This window comes from Rousettus aegyptiacus, unplaced genomic scaffold, assembly GCF_014176215.1.
Source record: "Rousettus aegyptiacus isolate mRouAeg1 unplaced genomic scaffold, mRouAeg1.p scaffold_m13_p_12, whole genome shotgun sequence".
NCBI classification, from domain to species: Eukaryota; Metazoa; Chordata; class Mammalia; order Chiroptera; family Pteropodidae; genus Rousettus; species Rousettus aegyptiacus.
The window spans coordinates 4,937,808-4,950,857 of NW_023416287.1; the positions used below are offsets into that span (position 1 = coordinate 4,937,808).

The following is a 13,050-nucleotide window of genomic DNA, read 5'->3' on the forward strand; positions in this document are numbered from 1 at the left end:
GTGCAATTAAATATAGAAATCATCGATCTGGGACATTCTAAAGATGTCATTGGTAATCCAAGAAAGAGACAGCCCCTGTGTGTCATTTCTTAAATAGGAAGAGGGATCGGTAAAATAATACAGTAAATAATATCAATTCTACAGCCATTCGTCTTGCACACTCAATGAATTCATCAAGGATTATCATATGGAAACAAAAGTGAAAATGTAATTCAGTGGAGAGGGTAGCCTTTTCACAAATGATGCTGGAATAATTGACTATCATCAGAGAAAAAACTACTTTAACCTAAATACTCGTCTTATAGAAAAGCTAATTCCAAGTAGGCTTGAATATAAAACAAACTTAAATATAAATATAAAACTATAAGACTTTTAGTAAAAAAAAAAAAAAAGATGGAAAATGTTGGGGATGATGGGCTAGACAGAGTTCTTAGACTTCTTACCAAGAGCACAATCCATAAGAGTAAAACTTGCCAATTGTACCTCACTAAAACTTAAAACTTTTGCTATGAAAAATCCTGTTAAAAGGATGAAAAGATAAGCTCAGATGGGAGAAAATATTTGCAAACCACATATCTGACAAAGGATTAGTATCTAGAATGTATAGAGACCTCTGAAATCTCAATGGTAAAAAACCCAACAATCCAATTACAAAACGAACAAAAAGACACGAATAGACATTTCACCAAAGAAGATATACAGACACTCTGGTCAAGAAGCACGCGGAGAGATGTTCAAAATCATTAGCCATGTGGGAAATGTACATTAAAACCACAATGAGGTATCACTACATGCCTATCAGATTGGCAGAAATTAAAAAAAAAATTAACAACATCAAATGCAGAGAAACTGAGTCACTCATGGTAGGCATGTAAAATGGTACAACCACTGTGAAACAGTTTGGCAGTTTCTTTAAAAAAAAAAAAAAACTAAATAAGTAACATACGACCAGCAGTTACACTCTTAGATATCAGTCCCAGAGCAATGTAAACTTCCCGTAAAAAATATCTGACCATGAATGTTCCCAGAAGCTTTATTCGTATCACTGAAAAACTGGAAACCACCTATATATCCTTCAATAGGAGGATGTTGCTACACTGTGCTACGTCCGTATCATGAAATACTACTTAGCTATAAAACGAACTATTAATACTGCAACAATATGAATGGTCTTCATAGAACAATGCTAAGTGGAGAAAAAAAGAAAAAAAGCCAAACTCAAAAGGGTGCATACATACTATACGACTGGGCTTATAGCAAAATTATAGAAATTATAGAAAACAGATCGGTGGTTGTCAGGGGATAGGAATGTGCATGGCAGGGAGCAGAGGGAAGGGGCTGTGCCTACACAAGGGTATCATAAGGGATCCTTTCTGTGATGAAAGTGTCCTGCATCTTGACTGTATTCGTGGCAATACTTGTACTGTAGTTTCGAAGATGTTATCACCAGGGAAACTGGGTGAAGGTACCAGATCTTCGTGCGATGTTTCTTACAATTGGATGAGAACCTATAATTATCTCGAAAATGCTTAACATTTTTAAATGGAAACATGTAGAGATATTTCGGCAAGATCTTAACATCACAGCCGACTCTAGTCCGTTATCTGTTCTCTCCATCAGCCCTACGTCTGCCGCTGTCCGACCACAGTCTAATTAACCAGGAGGCCAAGTAACTTTAAGTTGCAAGAACGGTGGGTAAGAGTTCAAGCACAAAATCCTTCTCGGGGTGGAGATTCGGTCATGAAAATCGACGCTCTCAGGACCATGCTTGGCAAACACAAATCTTACCAACACCTCACTCACACCTGCATAACAGATGACACACCTGGCGCCCTTGAAATCTGACGAGCATCAGAGGACCGTAATTACAGCCGAAATCACTGACGCTCGGGCTGCTCAAAGAAACGTGTGGAAAACAGGTTTCTCACTGCTGTTCCAGGATTGGCGACCGCTTTCTGTTGTACGTGTCCCCGAAAACGTGCTGGCAACTGAGCCTGCTAAAGGTATGCAAGAAATATGCCCACTACTGGAAAAAAAAAAAAATTTTCCCTGAGCTAGATACTTTAAATATCCTAATTATGCTTCAGCATTCAGACCCAATATTGAATGACAGCATTTCTAACTTTTTTTTTATAAAAAGTTGTTCATTTTCTTCACAATTGGACCAATATTTACTTTCCTTATGTTCAAAGGCTGATGAACGCAAGCTTTTGGGGTCCCTCAATTTCAGCATGCCTAACTATTTCCATCGAATCCATCTGTATTAAGTTTAAAGAATTATTTGCCCCATTTTTTTGTGTTTCTTTTGTTTTATTAAGTAGTAGGGACAAAAGCACAATGTTAGAATTCAATAATTGCAAAGGTACGGGCACATAAACTCACATGCAACACCGCTTGTAACTATCGGCTGGGGACGGGTGAAAACGTTTTGGTTCATCGGAAGATGAGTAAAACCGAAGTCTGGTTTATGAAAAGGCGGCTCGAAATGTTTGTGACTCAGAGACACATGGCACAAAAGCAGTGAAAGGAGGGATCTGTCACACATCACACATCAGTGACTCCCAGAATCGGTCCAACATCACTCGAGATAATTGTTAAATGTGCAGATTCCCAGAGATTAGCCAAGGTCTACAGAATCACATCCCCTGGGGGTGGAGCCAGACAAATTGGCTCTTTAATGAATTCCCCAGGTAGTCCGTCTGTAATTTGCAAGCCGGTGCCATAAATATTCATTGAGACTTTCACACAACACAGTGCTTCTCACTCGATGGACCGCCAACAAAGAGCTCCACAACCAAAGTTCCCTGATGGGGACCCCTGAGATGTGTGGTTTCCAGCTAGTGGCCGCGGTGGCAGTGTGAGATGCCACCTCGGGTCTGAGAGGCACGCTGATGGAAAAACTGAAATCTGGCCCAGTAAACTCCCTATTTCCAGTGCCAAGCACCGTCTATCCTAAAAATACCAGAAAAGCCACGCAGTACCAACGGATTAAAAACGTATCCTAAAGATCTCAGGATTCTTTAGAGGAAACCAAACAGGAAGACTCAGTGAACCTGGTAACACGTGGAGAAGACTACCTGAATTAACACTGACTTTATTGAAATATTAAAAGGATGACAATTTGAGAACAGTCCCATAAACTTAATAGTTTAGGGTAGTATATTTTCTTTAAATTAATTCATTCAACCATCTTCATATTTTAAATGACACATCTACATACCATCTATACTATTTTTCAGTTTTTTCCTTTCAATAGACTCTTTTTGTTTGTTTGTTTTTAATTTTTCATTATGACAACACTGGTTAATAAAATCCAGTAAGTTTCATGTATACAATTCAAAAGTAAGGCATATATATATATATATATATATACACATACATACACACTGCATAGCGTGTTCACCGCCCATAGTTAGATTTCTTCCTGTCACCACATATTTGACCCCTTTTACTCCCTCTACCTCCCCGCTCCCCCTCTACCCTCTGGTAACCACTAGTCTATTGTCCAGATTTTTTAAATAATTTTTTTTTTTTTAATGTAGAAGAGGAAACTTCTATCCTAACCATAACAGGAAAGAGTAGCTTCACTGCCCATGAAGAGCTGGCAGTCATGATGATAAATGCACTGCTAGGGAATTTGATGACAGAATAATTTTCATGTTGAGATACCTCGCCCCCTTCTACGCATCAGGATTTCTCCATCTTAGCAGTACTGACATGTTAGGGAAGACGGTTTCTTTGTAGCGGAGGCTGCCCTGTGCTCTGTACGGTGTGTAGTAGCAAACCCAGCCTCCACCGACCAGACTCCAATAAGCATGCTCCCCCCACCTCAGCTGGCAACCAAAATCATCTCCAGACATTGCCCACGGCCCCCATGCAGGGCAAAGTCAGAACCTCTACTGAAGATGCAGCCATTGCTGATCTGAGATGGCGCATTTGAAGGATAACGGGCTTTATGAATACCTTCAGGCGCCAGGTTTAGCGAAGTCAATCCACACAAGCCACTGCAGAAGCCGAAACAGATCGACGCATCTCACGGTGATGACGACCTGGGTAGATACACGCCAGATTCAGCAGTTACGTGAAAATTCCCTTCGGCGTGCGTTTTGTTGTTTTTGTTGGTGGTTTTATCGTACCTCATTTTCAGCCTTAAAGTTGTCACCGAACCTTACGAGATTTGTACTATTTTGTCATTCATTGTCTTTCCTCTCTTTGAAACTCGAGAACCTTCATAATTGCTAACTCTGACATTTTTACCAGCTTCTTTTCCTAACAAAGACCATTCTGGTAAATTCACCACAATTTCCAGTGCCAAGAAGCAGACGAGGATTCGCTCAGAGTTCCTAAACCTATTACCAGTTCCTCACGACATCCTGGGCAACCGAGTCACAAATTACACTGCTGGAGGGCGCACGGGCCGTTATGAAAACAGCAGAAAGCCTATATTGACCACGAAATCCCTTTTAAATGGAAATTATATATTGACACCAGAAAAGGGGACAGCTAAGTAAGAGTGACCCTGTAGGTCTCCATGGTCTGTTGCAAGAGTCGGCAAACTTGTTCTGTAAGTAAAGGGCCAGAGAGTAAATATATCAGTCTCTGTTGGCAAAGGTCTTTGTTACGACTACTGAACTCTGCAGCTGTCGCATGAATGCAGCCACAGAATACATGTATGTAAGTGAATGATGTGGCTATCTTCCGATAAAACTTTATTTAAAAATCAAGCAGTGGGCCAGATGTGACTTGACCCTCAGGCCAGTCTGCCAAGCTCCAGTCGGCATTTTTCAACTGTTTAAGCTCAGGTCACTTTTCGATGGACGTAAGAAATCTGTTTGACATGGAGGAAGGAGAGGGTGACGATCTCTATGTGTTCCACACTGCCCCACAAGCCAAAATGTGACTTCAATAAAATTATATTAAAATGTTGACCTGACGCTTTTTTAGCTCCACCCCCCCACCTTTTCTGGTCTCTCTGTCCACTGTTTGGTGTCACATTGCTCTATGGTCAATGCGGATACTGTCCTGAAGAGGACACTTGCTTGCAGAGACACCGGCAGCCCATCTCTGCCCTTGGGATGTATCTAGCTTCTTATAGTTCTCTTATTCTACAAAGTCAAGGTGCACTTGGGGAAAAAGGTAGATTACGACTGTTTTCCACCTTCCCAGCATGCCCCTTCCTGACATCAGATTGACTTTCTCTTCTCCCCGACTCTAAAGACATACCTCTCAGCCACATAGAGCTAAGTTAGGCCTCATTTCTCACACGCTAACCTCATTTCTACCTACGCTCCTAAACGAATCATGTTTTTCTCATCCAGGATGTGAACATCAGCACCCAGCACCGGCCGAACTCTCTGTGCACGACAGAATGCTAAACCTGTTATGTGCATTATCTCAATCAACCCCTCCAGCAGCCCTGCGAGGCAGGCGCTATTTTTATCCCCATTCTACAACCAGGAAATGTCCCCACAGTGAGGTTACTCAAGGGCGTGAAGCTGGTAGAAATTCGCCAGGATTCCCACCTCGATTTGCGTGCCTCTGGAGAACAAAAACTCTCAACCATTACTTTAGAATTTTCCCAGAAAACTTAGACAACTAGGGATGAACAAACGTACGCTGAGGGTCGAGCCGCCTGTAAGAAGTTTATTTTTATGCTTAACATAATCTAAAAAGAGACATTTAGTTGTAACCATATGCTCCTTCATCTGGACGATAACTTTTCAGCCTAGCTATTTCAGAGTCGCATTTGCATTTGTGATTTTAAGTTCGCTGGCGCTCACTGTTCACCTACGGTGACAGCTTTTGGAGTAGTTCTGAAACTGGAGTCTTAAGACCCTACGTAGTCCAAGGACACCATGGTATCCCAGCAGTCTGCAAGAAGTGTGCGCTTTTAAAAGAATTCCACTGTCTCTCACCTTACGTGATAAAGTATTCAGGATCCTGGACCAAAGTCCAGAAATGCAATCATGCTAAGTATTTCTACCTACGTTGGAAGATTCTCACACAACTTCTCGATTTCTCGTGGCCGGCCTGGCCTCTCTTCAGCCTCTCGGTAGTTATGGCTGTAATAAACTAAAGTCCTAGCCAACTGCCTCTGCAGGCGTGGGCCACCCGCTGCCTGGGGCTGCCTGGTCACTCCTCCAGAATGCCCAGCCCTCTGCTTTGGCTTCAGATGCCCGGCCAGAGTAACCAGCCGCCTTCCTAGAGTCTTGGGTCCGCCACGACTCTGAGCCTGATGATCCACCACAAGCCAGGCAGCTCCCGCCAGCCACGGGAACCTGGAGGCACAACCTGGAGGCAAAGGGAGAAGACTTTCGCCACTGCGAGACAGGAGCTAGGAACGAGCCCAGAAGATGGCAGCCCCTCCGTCTGCCATTGCGCAATGTCACAGTTTCGGAATCTGGCCTGGTTGACCTCTGAGATGTAGACAGTGGCAATGTCCTGGTTCTATGAAATGGCTCTGCCATTAGGGGGTTTTCAGAAGACGATCGATGAAAAGCCTAAAAGGGGTTCTGTGACGTCCTTGGGTCAGAACTTGCAGGCTGCTACCAGCTCCACTTACCAAGATAACGAACTGGTTCAGAATCACACATTTTGTGACGGGGGGAAAAATCATTTTCGTGAGTAAACAACGGGATTCAATGCCTATCATTTGCATAGTATACTTTTCATTTGCAAGGAAAGAAATGCTGATTTGGAGACTGCATGGTGGGTAGCAATGTACATTTGAAATTCACCACAAGAAAAAAAAATACCAAGAAAAACAGGATAATTAATCATAAAATAAAATTTTTATAGAGGATTAAAAATACTTAAAAGCACCCACAGGCAATAAATTGGCTATGTCAACCTTTTGCTGATGGTGAAGTAAATTATTAGCACAACCTTTCTACAGGCAGAATTATGCCCACCCTTTGACCCGGAAGTATTAATTCTAGAAACTTCTTCTCCCTGAGGAAATAATTAACGAAATATGCAAACACACAGGAATAGAATTCTTCAGCATAAAAACTGGAAATGTTCTAAATGTTCCAGGGGACTGGTTTTTATTAATTATGGCCAATCTGTAAACTGGAAACTGCCGCCATTAAAAATAATACTTATACCACAGAAAAATGCTGTTAGAAAATTACTACATATAAAAAGTAAGCTATCCCATCACTAGCTATTAGGGAAATGCAAATCAAAACCACAATGAGATATCATTTCACACCTGTTAGATTAGCTGTTATCAACAGGACAAGTAATAACAAGTGTTGGAGAGGATGTGGGGAAAAAGGAACCCTCACACACTGCTGGTAGAACTGCAAATTGGGACAGCCACTATGAAAAACAGTATGGAGGTTCCTCAAAAAACTAAGATTGACCTACCATATGATCCAGCAATCCCTCTACTGGGTATTTACCCCAAAGACTTCAAAACCCATATCCAAAAAGATATTTACACACCAATGTTCATAGCAGCATTATTCACAGTGGCCAGGACATGGAAGCAACCGAAGTGTCCTACGATAGATGACTGGCTAAAGAAGCTGTGGTACGTATATACAATGGAATAGTACTCAGCCATAAGAAGAGATGCAATACCATCATTTCCAACAACCTGGATGGACCTTGGAGATAATCATGCTACGCGAAATAAGCCAGACAGAAAAAGATGAAAATCACATGATATCACTTATACATGGGATATAAACCTAAAAGCCACAAATGAGCAGGACAAACAAACAGAGACTCATGGATATGGACTATATAGACTGGTAGTTACTAAAGGGTACTGGGTTTGGGGTGGGAGGAGGTAGATGGGGTAAAAGGGGTACAACGTGTGATAACAGAAAGAAATCTAACTATGGGTAGTAAACACACAATGCAATATACATATGTGTGTGTATGTATGTGTGTGTGTGTATGTGTATGTGCATGTGTGTGTGTATATATATGTATGTATGTATATGTATATGTATGTATGTGTGTGTGTGTGTGTGTGTATATATATATATGCCTTACTGTTTAACTGTACACCTGAAACTTGAAACATACTGGATTTCATTAACCAATGGCATCATGATAAAAATTAAAAAAAAAAAAAAAAAGTAGGCTATCCCTGCTTTTTAGCGTTGCTGTCCTAGCATACATACTCATCCAGTAGACGGGGCTCAGTCACTCACACACACAGACTGTGAGCTACATTCAACCCTTCCCCACCTCATTCTGTCTGTCTCTTACTCACACAGACACACACACACACACACACACACACACACACATATGCACACACAAATATAGGGGGAAAAAATCTGTGCTTTAGCGGAATACTATGCATTCTCTAGCACACACACTTCCAGGGTGATCTGCCTCTAATTTACAGGAGCTCGCACCAACTCTCGATTGTAGGCAGCTCATAGAAATGCAAAATAATTCTCCTCTGCAAAGATGCAGATTTTGTCCCTTTCAGCAGAGGTGCCATCGACTCCCCCGCCTCCCTGTGGATGGGGCAAGTCTCCCTCTGGGACATTGCTCTATGTGGGATCTGTAAATGTGTGGCTTCCTTAGAATTACCTTCTGCACTGGTTACGATATTCTGCTTAGTTCTCTCATTCGACGAATGAGTTAAGCAGAATCTTTAACGTGCTCATTCTAAAACTTTATGAGAGTCAGGATTTTACCTGTCTTTGAAAATTATCTTTTAACGCAATCCATCCATCACTGAATCCCACATATTCTGCCTTCTAGCTAACCCTAAAGCATCTTCATGTCTTGGCCGGGGACCGCCACCGTAATCCAAGCCCCCGGCTTCTGAGTCTCAGAGAGTCTTCCTGTTTTTGTTCTGGCCGCATTTCAATCCACGTCTTGCAGTCCATCTGGAGCGATCTTCAAAACAGTGATCTGACCACATCATTCCCCTACGAGAAACATTTCTGTGGCTGCGGGTTATTTTTTTCCCCCTCCTTTAGGGTAAAAATCAAAGTCTTGACAAGGCATTCCAGAACCTGCCAGAACTGGCCCCTTCCTCCCGTCTCAGCCTTATTTGGCTTTCTTCATTTACCTCTTCTTCATGTGTAAGTATACAAACATGCATGTTTCGGGAATGATCAAACCAGGAGCACGTTGTTTTGAAAAATTCTCGTGGAATCAATATCTGTCACAAATTGTTCTTGCTTACTGTGGGGGCTAAGACATAATTTTCCTCCCACCTGCTACGTTTTTCGAGCTGGGCTAATCGTCAAATTAACAGAGACAAGATTAACAGGCTAAAATCACATTTTAATACGGGCGTGCAGGGAATTCACGTAAGCATGAGAACGGACGTAAACCGTGAATACATGTCATTTTGGACGAAAGAGAAAGGAGAGGAGGCGGTGATAGGATTTCAAAGGAAGCAGGCAGTCGACAGGTCGTTGACGACAACCAGAACTAACTACACAGGCAGGTAAATTCCTGCTTCGCAGGGACACAGGGGGGGGACAGGGGGGACACAGGGCGACCTCGCTGCCAGGCCCCTGCCTGGAGCCCTCCCACCTACCACGCTTGATTCCAGCGAGGCTAAAGTGGACACGCGTTCCTTCCTGGAGCAAGTCCTTCCCTCTGAATCTCCTGGGCAGGGCAGGGGGAGGGTCGAAGGTTCTTTCTGAGTCTTTCGTTTCTTAATAACCGGCTTAAAATCGATACCCCATCGGGGCAGCTTGACGATTGAGGCCTCTTCACCACCCACAGGGCATCCTCCCCTTGTCGGTACGGAGGTGACCAGTGTGTCGACAGAGTTGACACGGACAGAGACAGCGAGGTACCCTTCCTCCCTGCGACTCCTTCTGTCCTTCAGAGCCACAAACCGAGATCGGGCTGGAGGAGCAAGGAACGAGATCGCGTAAGGAAGCCGTAAGCGGTAGCATGTACTTAGATAGTTACTGTTTTTAACTAACCTTATAGGAAAAACAAAAAAAAAAAAAACAAAAAAACAAAAAAACAAACAAACAAACAAACAAAAACCTACCTACTCTAGAGAAATTTAACCACTGGATGAGCATTTTATTTAAACAAAAATTTGGGAGCCAGTATCACTCATTAATTCACTTGACAAATATTTATTGGGCGCCTACCACGTGCTAGGCACTATTTGGGTAGTAGGGCTATGGCTTTAAACAAAACGGGAACAATCCGCTGCCTTTACGTTAACTGGATAGTACACACCCATGCGTGTGCGTCTTCTGGTGCATGGATAACGTGTCACGCGGTGCCGAGTACCATGAAGGGAAATAAACCAAGGAAAGCGGACAGAAATTGCAAGTGGTATGTATTCTGATTTTAAGGAGGGTCGTCAAAGAAGTTCTCACAGTGAAGGTGGCGGCTGAGCCCAGACCTGAAAGAGACGAAGAGACGGGCCCAAGAAACAGCAAAAGGGCCTTGAGATGGAGACATGCCTGACATGCAGGAGGAGGAAGACGGAGTCCGGCATGGCCCGGAGAACTCAAGGACCGCGGTGGCGTGAGTGGCCCGGACCGGGGAGGCCTCGTGGGTCTTTCTGTAAAGACTCTGGCTTCCCTCCGTGAGGGAGATGGGACGCGAGGTGAAGGCTTTCGAATGGATTTACGTGAAGCGGACCAGAAGGAGCCCAAGGCAGGAATGGGGAACCCAGTGAGGAGACGGCTGTGATGTGCCACGTGGCGATGCCGACGGGGGCCGGACGGACGCGGGGGAGACGCGGGGGGTGGCCGGTCGGGGCCTGGATACACCGTGGAGGTCGAGCCAACGAGCCTCCCTGTTGGGGCTGGACTCGGGGGTGACAGCACGGAAAGGGTCAGGGATAAGGTCCCGATCTTTAACTCGGTCAAGAGGAAGGAGGACGTTCGCGTCCCCTGAGCAAGACCGGAAGAAAAGCAGCCTCTGGGCGGAGGATGCGCAACCTGATGGAGACCGTGCGTCGGCCATGCCTGCAAACACCCAGGCTCACACAGACCCTGCATCATTACGCATCGTAAACGTGCGCTCACGCGCATATCATAATACGAGTTAGCAGCTTTCGTTGTGCTTAAATGACTGAATGACGCCGTCTTCCCTACAGGGGTGTTGCGAGACCTGAATGAGTTCGCGCGTGTGGCGCGTGTGTGGCTTGGGAAGAGCTCCACAGCCGTCGGCAGCTCGCACCGCCCAGCCGGACGGCGACCGGGATGCAAACGAGGACAACGCACACGTCGGTCCCTTCGCGTACTCATCCACCTCGCCAGGATTTAGGGAGCACCGGCACGTGCCGGGCCGCGTTCCCAGCAGCAGGACGCGACGCAGAGCCGCCGGTTCCCTTCCCGGGGCGCGGAGGTGAGCGGGCAGCCCGGCCCGGCCCTGGCTCGATGCTGGGCGCGCGGACCTCACGGCGGCGGAACACACCTGGGGGGCGCCGTCACTGGGTCGTAGGCGCTCAGTCGGCCTTCGGCGCAGTTAACAGAGAAACGATCCCATCACCGTGACTTCCTAAGGGACTTCCGGAGCAGCCTTGGAGTGGCCACCAAACCAAAGTCACCAAGACTAAGTTCCGATTTCACAGCCCGGCCCCGTATAACCCGACCCCTGCCTACCCGCCGGGCGCCATCTCCCAGCGCTTCCTGCTTCGCTCACAACGCGCCGGCCCCAAAATGTCACATTCTTCTGATGAGGGCCGGAAGGACTCGCGGAAACTCTCTTCTCCTGGTGGTTCATCAGGCTGCCTCCTTTTCACCCTTCAAATCTTAGGTGAAACTTCTCGATGCATTAGCTGTTGCTGCGTAACAAACCCCCCCAGAGCCCAGCAGCGTGAAGCCACCACCATTTATCACTTCTCACAAGTGTGACAGCCGATGAGGCCGACCTGGCTTCACCAGTCACGGCTGGGCTCGTGCGCACGTGAGCAATCGAATCAGACGTTGTCTCGAGCTCCCCTGGGCTAACTTGGCTCTGCATCGCATGGCCTTGGATCCCCCGGCAGGTTAGCTGGGGCTCGTCCTCACGGCGCAAGCGAGGGGCGAAGAGAGAACAAGAAGAGAGAGAGATCGCTGGTGTCTGCGGGGGCCCTTCACGATGGCAGCTGACGGTGGGAAAAATCAGACTCTGCCAGCCCGAAATCTGTTGCTTTGGCATAAGAATCATTTTGAGCGAAGGGCGACTGAGAAACAGCAGCCACGAGACGAGTTCTCGTCGCCCCCTCCTGTCTGCCTAAGAGCGAGGCGGCGACTTCCCTCGAAAGGGGACGCACGCTCCTCCTCTCACACCTGCGAGACCAGAGGCAGCCCCAAGGCGAGTCTGTCTAACGAGCCACACTGAACACCCCTTACCTGCTACACACTCCCTGGCCACCTTTCCACAATCTACCGCCCTCAGGAGCTCGAGTCCCCTTTCTTTGGTCTAGACCCTCCCCCATAATTTGTCCCCCTTTGTTCAAATGGTGTATATCACCCCGAACCTAACCGTTCTTTGGATTTCTGCTTCTTTTCTGTGAAGTCCCCATGGACGTAAAAATATCAGTGAAACTGTGTACCTTGTTTCCTGTTCATCTGTCTTTTGGCAATTCAACTGATAGTGCCAAGGTCCGGCACCTACGAGGGGAGAGGAAGATATTTCTTCTCGCTACGGGGACTCACCAGGGTGCACGTCCAGACGCCTCCCCCTGCCCTCGCTGGCATGGGCGGGAGAGGGCCACGGTCCCCCCTGGGGTGTCTGGCTGACGTGCAGCAGTCATTTTCTGAGAGTTTTCTGTATGGCTAGGCTGTCTCATTTCCTGGTCTGCTGGCCAGAAATAAAAGGGTAGGGGGATTTTCGTTGGGGCTTTTTGGGGTATCCATTGGCATTTCTCGGTTGCTGGCTTCTTTAGGTCCAAGTCTGGGATATCTGAGGCCAAAAGGAAACCCAGAAAAATCCCCAATCCCACCATCCCGTGACGGTGAGGAGTCCCTCTGCCTTTCGGAGCCTTCTGAGGTTTCGTTTCTAACTCCGCCTGGCCCTGTATAATTTCTCCGTAACGCCCAGGGCTTTTCGTCGTACTTCGTGGGAGGAGCAGGGAAGGCGTGTCCACTCACTCGTCCCAGA

General features: G+C 46.1%; 1 protein-coding gene across 1 annotated transcript in view; it reads right to left on the reverse strand.

Annotated features, from left to right (window-relative positions):
- DOK5 (docking protein 5) overlaps positions 1 to 13,050 on the reverse strand; it is a 118,506-nt gene that overhangs the window by 65,897 nt on the left and 39,559 nt on the right. The window lies entirely within an intron of this gene.